Here is a 12144-nt window from a genome sequence, read left to right on the forward strand (position 1 = left end):
GCAAAAACTGATCATATACTGATACAACATTGTTGCATTCTGTTGGAGTACATGACCACATTGTGGATCCGTATAATGGCTATATCAAATACAGGTGCATCTCGCAAAATTAGAATATCATCAAAAAGTTAATTTATTTCAGTTCTTCAATGCAAAAAGAGAAACTAATTATACAGAGTCATTACAGAGTGATGTATTTCAAGTGTTTATTTCTGTTAATGTTGATGATTATGGCATACAGCCAATGCAAACCAAAAAGTCATTATCTTAGTAAATTAGAATACTTTATAACACCAGCTTAAAAAAATTATTTTAAAATCTGAAATGTTGGCCTACTGAAATGTATGTTCAGTTAATGCACTCAATACTTTGTCGGGGCTCCTTTTGCATCAATTACTACATCAATGCGGCGTGGCATGGAGGTGACCAGCCTGAGGCACTGCTGAGGGGCTATGGAAGCCCAGGTTGCTTTGATGGCAACCTTCAGCTCGTCTGCATTGTTGGGTCTGGTGTCTCATCTTACTCTTGATAATACCCTATAGATTCTTTATGGGGTTAAGGTCAGGCGAGTTTGCTGGCCAATCAAGCAGTGATACTGTTGTTTTCAAACCAGGTATTGGTACTTTTGGCAGTGTGGACAGGTGCCAATACCTGCTGGAGAATTAAATTTCCATCTTCAAAAAGTTTGTCGGTAGAGGGAAGCATGAAGTGCTCTAAATCTCCTGGTAGACGGCTGCGCTAACTTTGGTCTTGATAAAACACGGTGGACCTACGCCAGCAGATGACATGGCTCCCCAAACCATCATTAAATGTGGAAACTTCACACTAGACCTTGGAAATCAAGGTCCCACAGTCTGGAGGAAGAGTGGAGAGGCCACAATCCAAGCTGCTTGAGGTCTAATGTGAAGTTTCCACAATCAGTCATGGTTTTGGGGGAGCCATGTAATTTGCTGGTGTAGGTACACTGTGTTTTATCAAGACCAAAGTCAGCGCTGCCATCTACCAGGAAATTTTAGAGCACTTCATGCTTCCCTGTGTCGATAAGCTTTCTGGAGATGGAAATTTAATTCTCCAGTAGGACTTGGCACCTGTCCACACTGCCAAAAGTACCAACACCTGGTTTAAAAACAACAGTATCACTGTGTTTGATTGGACAGCGAACTCGTCTGACTTTAACCCAATAGAGAATCTATGGGTATTGTAAAGAGGAAGATGAGAGACACCAGACCCAACAATGCAGATGAGCTGAAGGCTGTTATCAAAGCAACCTGGGCTTCCATAACACCTCAGCAGTGCCACAGGATGATCAACTCCATGCCACGCCGCACTGATGCAGTAATTAATGCAAAAGGAGCCCCGACCAAGTATTGAGTGCATTTACTGAACATACATTTCAGTAGGCGAACATTTTGGATTTAAAAAAAAAAAATTTTTCAAGCTGGTGATATAAAGTATTCTAATTTACTGAGATAATGACTTTTGGGCTTTCATTGCCTGTTAGCCATAATCATCAACATTAACAGAAATTAACACTTTAAATAGATCACTCTGTTTGTATTGACTCTATATCTGAGTTTCACTTTTTGTATTGAAGAATTGAAATAAATTAACTTTTTGATAATATTCTAATTTTGTGAGATGCACCTGTATGTGCGAAAATGGCCCAAGGTTAACAGGCCCCCCAGGAGTAAGCAATGTGATGAAAGCGTTTTGTGTCCAATAACAATAACAGAAACACAGTGTAAACGGAAATAAGCTACATTATTATTATTTATTGTACATACTTATATAGCGCCAGCTATCTGCATGTCTTTGGAGTGTGGGAGGAAACCGGAAACTGCCATTGTTTTCGATAGTCCTGTTTACACAGGACGATGCACCACCGAGAATGATTATGTTTTGTGCTGCACAAAAGATCATTTCACACGATGAACAAGCCTTTTGCTCATTGATTAGGCAATCAGCAACCTGTTTAGACAAAAAGATAATTGTGACGTGTTTTTAAGCATGCTCGTTAACAATTTTCTTTCAATGTGAATGCAGCATAAAGAGTTGGTCCGACAACTAAAATGAATTTTCTATCTTTACACCATGACTACTTTTGCAATGAGATTTATTACATAACACCCTAAACTTTTCCCTATCTACCTACTCTTGTAATGTCTTTTTTTTTTTATACTGTAACTCCTGTGACATTTTGTTTGAGAGGAGTCTCAAACGTGACGTCACAGGAGGCTGGGGCTGCAATCGCTCCTCGCCAGGGGCGGATTAAGGGTAGCCAGGGCCCCGGGCTGTTCAGACACTGTGGGCCCCCCCGGTCATGTGACGGGGTCATGTGATGGGGTGATGTGACAAAGATTTTGTAAGCCGCCACCATAACTCAGTAGACACTTTTGGCCGGGCCCCACTCTACTGTAACCTATTAAATATTTGTTAACCCCTTCACCCCCAAGGGTGGTTTGCACGTTAATGACCGGGCCAATTTTTACAATTCTGACCACTGTCCCTTTATGAGGTTATAACTCTGGAACGCTTCAACGGATCCTGGTGATTCTGACATTGTTTTCTCGTGACATATTGTACTTCATGATAGTGGTAAAATTTATTTGATATTACCTGCGTTTATTTGTGAAAAAAATGGAAATTTGGCGAAAATTTAGAAAATTTCGCAATTTTTCAACTTTGAATTTTTATGCAATTAAATCACAGTGATATGTCACACAAAATACTTAATAAGTAACATTTCCCACATGTCTACTTTACATCAGCACCATTTTGGAACCAACATTTTTTTTTGTTAGGGAGTTATAAGGTTTAAAAGTTGTCCAGCAATTTCTAATTTTTACAACACCATTTTTTTTTAGGGACCACATCTCATTTGAAGTCATTTTGAGGAGTCTATATGATAGAAAATACCCAAGTGTGACACCATTCTAAAAACTGCACCTCTCAAGGTGCTCAAAACCACATTCAAAAAGTTTATTAACCCTTCAGGTGTTTCACAGGAATTTTTGGAATGTTTAAATAAAAATGAACATTTAACTTTTTTTCACACAAAATTTACTTCAGCTCCAATTTGTTTTATTTTACCAAGGGTAACAGGAGAAAATGGACCCCCAAAGATGTTGTACAATTTGTCCTGAGTACACCGATACCCCATATGTGGGGGTAAACCACTGTTTGGGCGCATGACAGAGCTCGGAAGCGAAGGAGCGCCATTTGACTTTTCAATGCAAAATTGACTGGAATTGAGATGGGACGCCATGTTGCGTTTGGAGAGCCACTGATGTGCCTAAACATTGAAAAACCCCCACAAGTGACACCATTTTGGAAAGTAGACCCCCTAAGGAACTTATCTAGATGTGTGGTGAGCACTTTGACCCACCAAGTGCTTCACAGAAGTTTATAATGCAGAACCGTAAAAATAAAAAATCATATTATTTCACAAAAATGATCTTTTCGCCCCCAATTTTTTATTTTCCCAAGGGTAAGAGAAGAAATTGGACCCCAAAAGTTGTTGTACAATTTGTCCTGAGTACGCTGATACCCCATATGTGGGGGTAAACCACTGTTTGGGCGCATGGGAGAGCTCGGAAGGGAAGGAGCGCCGTTTGACTTTTCACTGCAAAATTGACAGGAATTGAGATGGGACGCCATGTTGCATTTGGAGAGCCACTGATGTGCCTAAACATTGAAACCCCCCCACAAGTGACACCATTTTGGAAAGTAGACCCCCTAAGGAACTTATCTAGAGGTGCGGTGAGCACTTTGACCCACCAAGTGCTTCACAGAAGTTTATAATGCAGAGCCGTAAAAATAAAACAAAAATTTTTTCCCACAAAAATTATTTTTAGCCCCCAGTTTTGTATTTTCCCGAGGGTAACAGGAGAAATTGGACCCCAAAAGTTGTTGTACAATTTGTCCTGAGTACGCTGATACCCCCTATGTGGGGGGGAACCACTGTTTGGGCGCATGGGAGGGCTCGGAAGGGATGGAGCGCCATTTGGAATGCAGACTTAGATGGAATGGTCTGCAGGCGTCACATTGCGTTTGCAGAGCCCCTAATGTACCTAAACTTTAAAACCCCCCCCACAAGTGACACCATTTTGGAAAGTAGACCCCCTAAGGAACTCATCTAGATGTGTTGTGAGAGCTTTGAACCCCCAAGTGTTTCGCTACAGTTTATAACGCAGAGCCGTGCAAATAAAAAATAATTTTTTTTTCCACAAAAATTATTTTTTAGCCCCCAGTTTTGTATTTTTCCAAGTGTAACAGGAGAAATTGGACCCTATATATTGCTGTCCAATTTGTCCTGAGTACGCTGATGCCTGATATCTGGGGGGGAACCACCGTTTGAGCGCATGACAGAGCTCGGAAGGGAAGGAGCATCATTTGCAATGCAGACTTAGATGGATTGGTCTGCAGGCGTCACATTGCGTTTGCAGAGCCCCTAATGTACCTAAACAGTAGAAACCCCCCACAAGTGACCAAATATTGGAAACTAGACCCCCCAAGGAACTTATCTAGTTGTGTTGTGAGAACTTTGAACCCCCAAGTGTTTCACTACAGTTTATAACGCAGAGCCGTGAAAATAAAAAAATAAAAATTTTCCCCCCAAAATTATTTTTTAGCCCCCAGTTTTGTATTTTCCCAATGGTAACAGGAGAAATTGGACCCCAAAAGTTGTTGTCCAATTTGTCTTGAGTACGCTGATACCCCATATGTGGGGGGGACCACCGTTTGGGCGCATGGGAGGGCTCGGAAGGGAAGGAGCGCCATTTGGAATGCAGACTTAGATGGAATGGTCTGCAGGCGTCACATTGCGTTTGCAGAGCCCCTAATGTACCTAAACAGTAGAAACCCCCCACAAGTGACACCGTTTTGGAAAGTAGACCCCCTAAGGAACTCATCTAGATGTGTTGTGAGAGCTTTGAACCCCCAAGTGTTTAACTACAGTTTATAACGCAGAGCCATGCAAATAAAAAAATATATTTTTTTTCCACAAAAAATTATTTTTTAGCCCCTAGTTTTGTATTTTCCCAAGGGTAACAGGAGAAATTGGACCCCAAAACTTGTTCTCCAATGTGTTCCGAGTACGCTGATACCCCATATGTTGGGGTAAACCCCTGTTTGGGCGCACGGGAGAGCTTGGAAGGGAAGGAGCACTGTTTTACTTTTTCAACGCAGAATTGGCTGGAATTGAAATCGGACGCCATGTTGCGTTTGGAGAGCCCCTGATGTGCCTAAACACTGGAAACCCCCCAATTATAACTGAAACCCTAATCCAAACACACCCGTAACCCTAATCCCAACGGTAACCCTAACCACACCTCTAACCCAGACACACCCTCTAACCCTAATCCCAACCCTATTCCCAACCGTAAATGTAATCCAAACCCTAACCCAAACTTTAGCCCCAACCCTAACCCTAACTTTAGCCCCAACCCTAAATGTAGCCTTAACCCTAGCCCCAACCCTAGCCCCAACCCTAACCTTAGCCCTAACCCTAGCCCTAACCCTAACCCTAGCCATAACCCTAGCCCTAATGGGAAAATAGAAATAAATACATTTTTTAATTTTTTTTAATTTTTCCCTAACTAAGCGGGTGATGACGGGGGGTTTGATTTACTTTTATAGCGGGTTTTTTAGCGGATTTTTATGATTGGCAGCCGTCACACACTGAAAGACGCTTTTTATTGCAAAAAATATTTTTTGCATTACCACATTTTGAGAGCTATAATTTTTCCATATTTGAGTCCACAGAGTCATGTGAGGTCTTGTTTTTTGCAGGACGAGTTGATGTTTTTATTGGTAACATGTTCGGGCACGGGAGATTTTTTGATCGCTTTTTATTCCGATTTTTGTGAGGCAGAATGACCAAAAACCAGCTATTCATTAATTTCTTTTGGGGGAGGCGTTTATACCGTTCCGCGTTTGGTAAAATTGATAAGGCAGTTTTATTCTTCGGGTCAGTACGATTACAGCGATACCTCATTTATATCATTTTTTTATGTTTTGGCGCTTTTATACGATAAAAGCTATTTTATAGAAAAAATAATTATTTTGGCATCGCTTTATTCTGAGGACTATAACTTTTTAATTTTTTCGCTGATGATGGTGTATGGCAGCTCGTTTTTTGCGGGACAAGATGACGTTTTCAGCGGTACCATGGTTATTTATATCCGTCTTTTTGATCGCGTGTTATTCCACTTTTTGTTTGGCGGTATGAGAATAAAGCGTTGTTTTTTGCCTCGTTTTTTTTTTTTTTTTTTTACGGTGTTCACTGAAGGGGTTAACTAGTGATATAGTTTTATAGGTGGGGTCGTTACGGACGCGGCGATACTAAATACGTGTACTTTTATTGTTTGATTTTTTTAATTTAGATAAAGAAATATATTTATGGGAATCATTTTTTTTTTTTTTTTATTTATTTAGGATTTTTTTTGTATTTTTTTTTTACACATGTGGACATTTTTTTTTTTACTTTTTTACTTTGTCCCAGGGAAGGACATCACAGATCGGTGATCTGACAGTTTGCATAGCACTCTGTCAGATCACCTATCTGACTTAGAGCAAAGCAGGCTTACCAGCGCCTGCACTGAGCAGGCACTCGGTAAGCCACCTCCCTCCCTGCAGGACCCGGATGCCGCGGCCATCTTGGATCCGGGACCTGCAGCGAGGAAGGAGGTAGGAGACCCTCGGAGCAACGCGATCACATCGCGTTGCTGCGGGGGTCTCAGGGAAGCACGTAGGGAGCCCCCTCCTTGCGCGATGCTTCCCTGTACCGCCGGCACACCGCGATCATGTTTGATCGCGGTGTGCCGGGGGTTAATGTGCCGGGGGCGGTCCGGGGGCGGTCCGTGACCGCTCCTGGCACATTGTGCCGGATGTCAGCTGCGATAGTCAGCTGACACCCGGCCGCGCTCCCCACGTGAGCGCGGCCGATCGTGCTGGACGTACTATTCTGTCCTTGGGAAGTAGGGCCCACCCCACATGGACGGAATAAAACATCCAATGGCAGAAAGGGGTTAAAATATGCAATACAATTTAGGCATATTTTGATTTATTTTTCAATTTTTAAAATGACCAATAATATCACATACAAAGAACAAATACCACCGCACCATGACCAGACCACATATTACAACCACAGTGATCGAATAATATCACATACAAGGAACAAATACCGCTACACCATGTCAAGACCACATATTACCACCACATGATGACCAAATAGCACATACAAGGGACAAATACCGCAACACCATTTCCATTTCAGTGATAAAAACAAACAAAAAAACACAATACTATCACCATAAGTGCCAGTATTCACAGGAGATCTATACTTGGTATGCAGTGTCTGTGTAGAGGTTATACAGCGATCACTGGTGACATTATACACAGGACCTCTGTATATAGTATACAGTCCATAGTGTCAGTGTATAGGTAACACTGTCTCACCAGTGACGTCTCTAGGTGAAGTCCTTAATCTTTCATCCAGCACAGACCGCCATCATTTCTTCCAGCCAGGGCTCGTTTCTGCAGGAAATAACACATAACTAGAGCTCCGCTTGCAGAACACATTACTTAATTTTTCCCAACTTCTACATTACACCACATGAAGAAAAAAAGGCGACATAGTGTCACTCTGCACATAACAGGACCGCCCCCCATTTAAAACAATATACTAAAAAAATAAAATAAATACATCACTGCAGTAATAATATCCCTTAATTAGCCCCTATAGTAATAATAATATCCCCCATCCTGGCCCCGTGTATCTCATTCCTGGCTCCAGCCATATGTTCTCGCATCCTGCCCTCATGAGTATCCATTCTACCCCATATGATCTCCCCATCCTGCCCCATCTGTCTCCATCGTATCCATCCTGCCCCATGATCCAATCCTGCCCCATGTCTTTCATTCTGCCCCGTGTCTCCAATCATGCCCCGTATCTTCATTCTGCCCATGCCTCCAGTCCTGCCCCCAGTGTGTCCAGCAATCTGCCCCAGTGTGTCCAGCATATTACCCCCAGTGTGTCCAGCAATCTGCCCCAGTGTGTCCAGCATTCTGCCCCGTGTCTCCAATCATGCCCCGTATCTTCATTCTGCCCATGCCTCCAGTCCTGCCCCCAGTGTGTCCAGCATATTGCCCCCAGTGTGTCCAGCAATCTGCCCCAGTGTGTCCAGCATTCTGCCCCAGTGTCTCCAATATTGCCCCCAGTGTGTCCAGCAATCTGCCCCAGTGTGTCCAGCATTCTGCCCCAGTGTGTCCAGCATTCTGCCCCAATGTCTCCAATATTGCCCCCAGTCTGTCCAGCAACTGCCCCAGTGTCTCCTCTCCAGCATTGCCCCCAGTGTGTCCAGCAATCTGCCCCATTGTGTCCAGCATATTACCCCCAGTATGTCCAGCATATTGCCCCAGTGTGTCCAGCATATTGCCCCCAGTGTGTCCAGCATATTGCCCCCAGTGTGTCCAGCAAATTGCCCCCAGTGTGTCCAGCATATTGCCCCCAGTGTGTCCAGCATATTGCCCCCAGTGTGTCCAGCATATTGCCCCCAGTGTGTCCAGCATATTGCCCCCAGTGTGTCCAGCAATCTGCCCCAGTGTCTCCATCATATTGCCCCCAGTGTGTCCAGCAATCTGCCCCAGTGTCTCCATCATATTGCCCCCAGTGTGTCCAGCATTCTGCCCCAGTGTCTCCAGCAATCTGGCCGTTCGCAAAGAAAAAAAAAAAACGAGTTCTCCTCACCTGACCTGTGCGCTCCAGCGGCGAGCTCCCTCCAGCAGCTCGCCGGCGACTGACAATGACGTCAGACGCCGGCAACGTGTGCTGCGCCTGACTTCAGCTGCCAGCCTCCAATTGGCTGGCGGCTGTTGTTAACTATTGACATGCGGGCGGGCGCGCGCCCGAACGTCAATAGGAAACCGCCGCAGCGCCGGTAGGGGCCTGGTGAGCAGATGAGACGGGCCCGATGCGGGCCCCCTCTCTGCCCACCGGGCCCATACGCCAGTCAGGGCAGTAATGCCCTGACTGGCGGAGGGCAATCTGAGCGGTAGCCAAGGGCCCCCCCCACACCGCTGGGCCCTGGGCTACCGCCCAGATTGACCCTATTAAAATCCGCCCCTGCTCCTCGCAGTGGCCATCACCCCTCCTGGAACAGGATGTCAGAGAGGGCAGCGCTGCAGTTACATCCTAGACACGGTGGCTGATGCCAGTGCAGTGGTGGCTCTCTGTTTCTGTCTGTGACACATCTTCAGTGAATGCAAATGTTGTGAGGAGGTGGAGAAAGAAGCCGTGACACCAGGGCAGCCCCCTGATCATGACTCATTTGAGGGCCTATAGCAATTGTTGTGCCTATTGCAGTAAGCGATGGGTTGCTATGATAACTGGGAGCCCACTTGGTGCTCCTATGAAACCAAACCTGTGACATTTTTCTGGCCATGCAGTCCAAAATGCCTAGGTCTCGACAGTGCACTCTCCCACACGGGTCTCAACAGTGCACTCTCCCACGTGTTTTGACAGCGCACTCTCCCACACAGGTCTTGACAGCGCACTCTTCCACACGTGTCTCAACAGTGCACTCTCCCACACGGGTCTTGACAGTGCACTCTCCCACACGGGTCTTAACAGCGCACTCTCCCACATGGGTCTTGACAGCGCACTCTCCTACACGGGTCTTGACAGCACACTCTCACACACGGGTCTTGATAGTGCACTCTCCCACACGGGTCTTGACAGCGCACTCTAACACACGGGTCTTGACAGCACACTCTCACACACGGGTCTTGATAGTGCACTCTCCCACACGGGTCTTAACAGCACACTCTCACACACGGGTCTTGACAGTGCAGTCTCCCACACGGGTCTTAACAGCACACTCTCCTACACAGGTCTTGACAGCGCACTCTCCCACACGGGTCTTGACAGCGCACACTCCCACACAGGTCTTGACAGCGCACACTCCCACACAGGTCTTGACAGCGCACTCTCCCACACAGGTCTTGACAGCGCACTCTCCCACACAGGTCTTAACAGCACACTCTCACACAGGTCGTGACAGCGCACTCTCCCACGTGGATCTTATCAGCGCACTCTCCCACACGGGTCTTGACAGTTCACTTTCCCACACAGGTCTTGACAGCGCACTCTCCCACACAGGTCTTAACAGCACACTCTCACACACGGGTCTTGACAGCGCACTCTCCCACACGGGTCTTAACAGCGCACTCTCACACACAGGTCTTGACAGCGCACTCTCCCACACGGGTCTTAACAGCACACTCTCCTACACGGGTCTTGACAGCGCACTCTCACACACGGGTCTTGACAGCACACTCTCCCACACAGGTCTTGACAGCGCACTCTCCCATGCAGGTTTTGACAGCACACGCTCCCACACGGATCTCGTCAGTGCACTCACCCACACAGGTCTTGACAGTTCTCTCTCCCACGCGGATCTTGATAGCACACTCTCCCATGCAGGTTTTGACAGCACACGCTCCCGCATGGATCTCGTCAGCGCACTCTCCCACGCGGGTCTCGACAGCGTACTCTCCCACACGGGTCTCGACAGCACACTCTCCTACACAGGTTTTGACAGCTCACTCTCCCACGTGGATCTTGTCAGCGCACTCTCCCACACTGGGTCTTGACAGTTCACTCTCCCACACGGGTCTTGACAGCGCACTCTCCTACACAGATCTTCACTGCACACTCTCCCACGCAGGAGCATAGCTTGCAAGCCTGCTCACCTAGAAAACTGTCCACCTTTGATAGCAGAGGAGGCTGGTAACCTAGGCAACCAGAGGTAAACATTAAATCTCCCTCCATTCTTCAGAACTAAGTATTTTTTTCAATGAGAAGTAAACTGAACGTTGCTTGTTTTTACAAGCTCTTTGCAATGTTACCCACTTAAGACGTTAGGACCACCCCTTTAAATCCTTGGACCAGAGAGATAGACCAGAAACAAACCAGGTAAAAGGTTAATGCCATAACAGCCCTTGGTTTCTGATCTGCAGTGGTACACGGCAGCCTGTCACTGGGAACAGTCTGCACTGACACACACACAAGGCAGCAGACCGGCGCGTCACTCACTACTGCGTCACGTGTCCTGTTCCCCCGAGAGGCGCGCTATGTGATGTCACGTGATGCGACACCCACCAATAGCCATCACGCATGCGCAAATGCTAGCCGGCTCCGAGCTGCTGCTGGGACTGAGGGGCCTGCTGCTGGGGTTGGACGAATGAGCGCCGGTTGCCTGTGAGTTTTCACTGCTCCCTCTCCAACTCGCTTGTCAGTAGTTAGTTATTCAGTATTTCCAAGCCGCTGGGCATGAGGCGCCACATACGGACCTGTAGCTGGTCATCCTCTGCACTAAACTACAACTCCCATCATGCTGTTGCATAGTTGCTAATTAGCTGCATGCTGGGAGTTGTAGTTCTGTGCAGGTTTCTCAGGTGTGGGGCTTGCCAGCCTGCTGGTTTGTCTGCATGTTGCAGGTTTCCTGATGGTAGTGACCTGAAGTTAATGTAGGAAGGCTTGTGGTGTAATTGTGGGGCCACAGTCACATTCCTGCAGGTAGAGGGCGCTGTGCATGTAGCATTGCTGGTGTGTGTGCACTGTGGGGGTCCTTTTTATCCAGTAGACCCCAAAAAGAGCATCCTTCTGATCATTTTTTTTCTGCTTTATCGTTTTTGAGGCGTCCCTCTAAGAAAGTGACGGGTGTCGGGGTATGCCATTGCTTAACCCCTTCTTGCCGCTCCCTATTTTTGTTCCGCACTAATGTTTTTTCCTCCTGTTAGAGCCAGAACTTTTAATTTTTCCATTGACATAGACTTTGTCTTTTTGAGTGACGACTTGTAGTTGTAAATGACACTGTTCTCTTTACCTTTCTATAATGTACTAAAAAAACAAGAAAAAAATTCCAAGTGGCGTGAAGTGGTGGAAAAAAAACCCTGATTCCTCCATTTTTTTTGGATTTTTATTTTAAAGTGCCACTCCAGCAGTTAGTGATGGGCAGTCCGGCTCTTTTTTGGTGATCCGGCTCACTCGGCTCCACTCACCAAAAATAGCCAGCTCTTTTTGGCTCAAAAGCGGCTCTTCTTGCACATAGTGCTACTTTTCCTACTTTTATCTCTCTA

At 46.1% G+C, this 12144-nt stretch overlaps 1 protein-coding gene across 3 annotated transcripts in view; it reads left to right on the forward strand.

Moving 5' to 3' along the window:
• Positions 1-11145: 11145 nt before the first annotated feature.
• The window catches only part of TASP1 (taspase 1), a 224660-nt gene continuing 223661 nt past the window's right edge, over positions 11146-12144 (forward strand). Inside the window, exon 1 of one of the 3 annotated variants that reach the window (XM_077282571.1) lies at positions 11146-11263. The gene's annotated coding sequence lies outside the window, so the exon portion shown is untranslated. The remainder of the gene's footprint in view (positions 11264-12144) is intronic. The other 2 variants (XM_077282568.1, XM_077282569.1) reach the window with 2 other exon arrangements.

This window comes from Ranitomeya variabilis, chromosome 2 (genome assembly GCF_051348905.1).
Source record: "Ranitomeya variabilis isolate aRanVar5 chromosome 2, aRanVar5.hap1, whole genome shotgun sequence".
NCBI classification, from domain to species: domain Eukaryota; kingdom Metazoa; phylum Chordata; class Amphibia; order Anura; family Dendrobatidae; genus Ranitomeya; species Ranitomeya variabilis.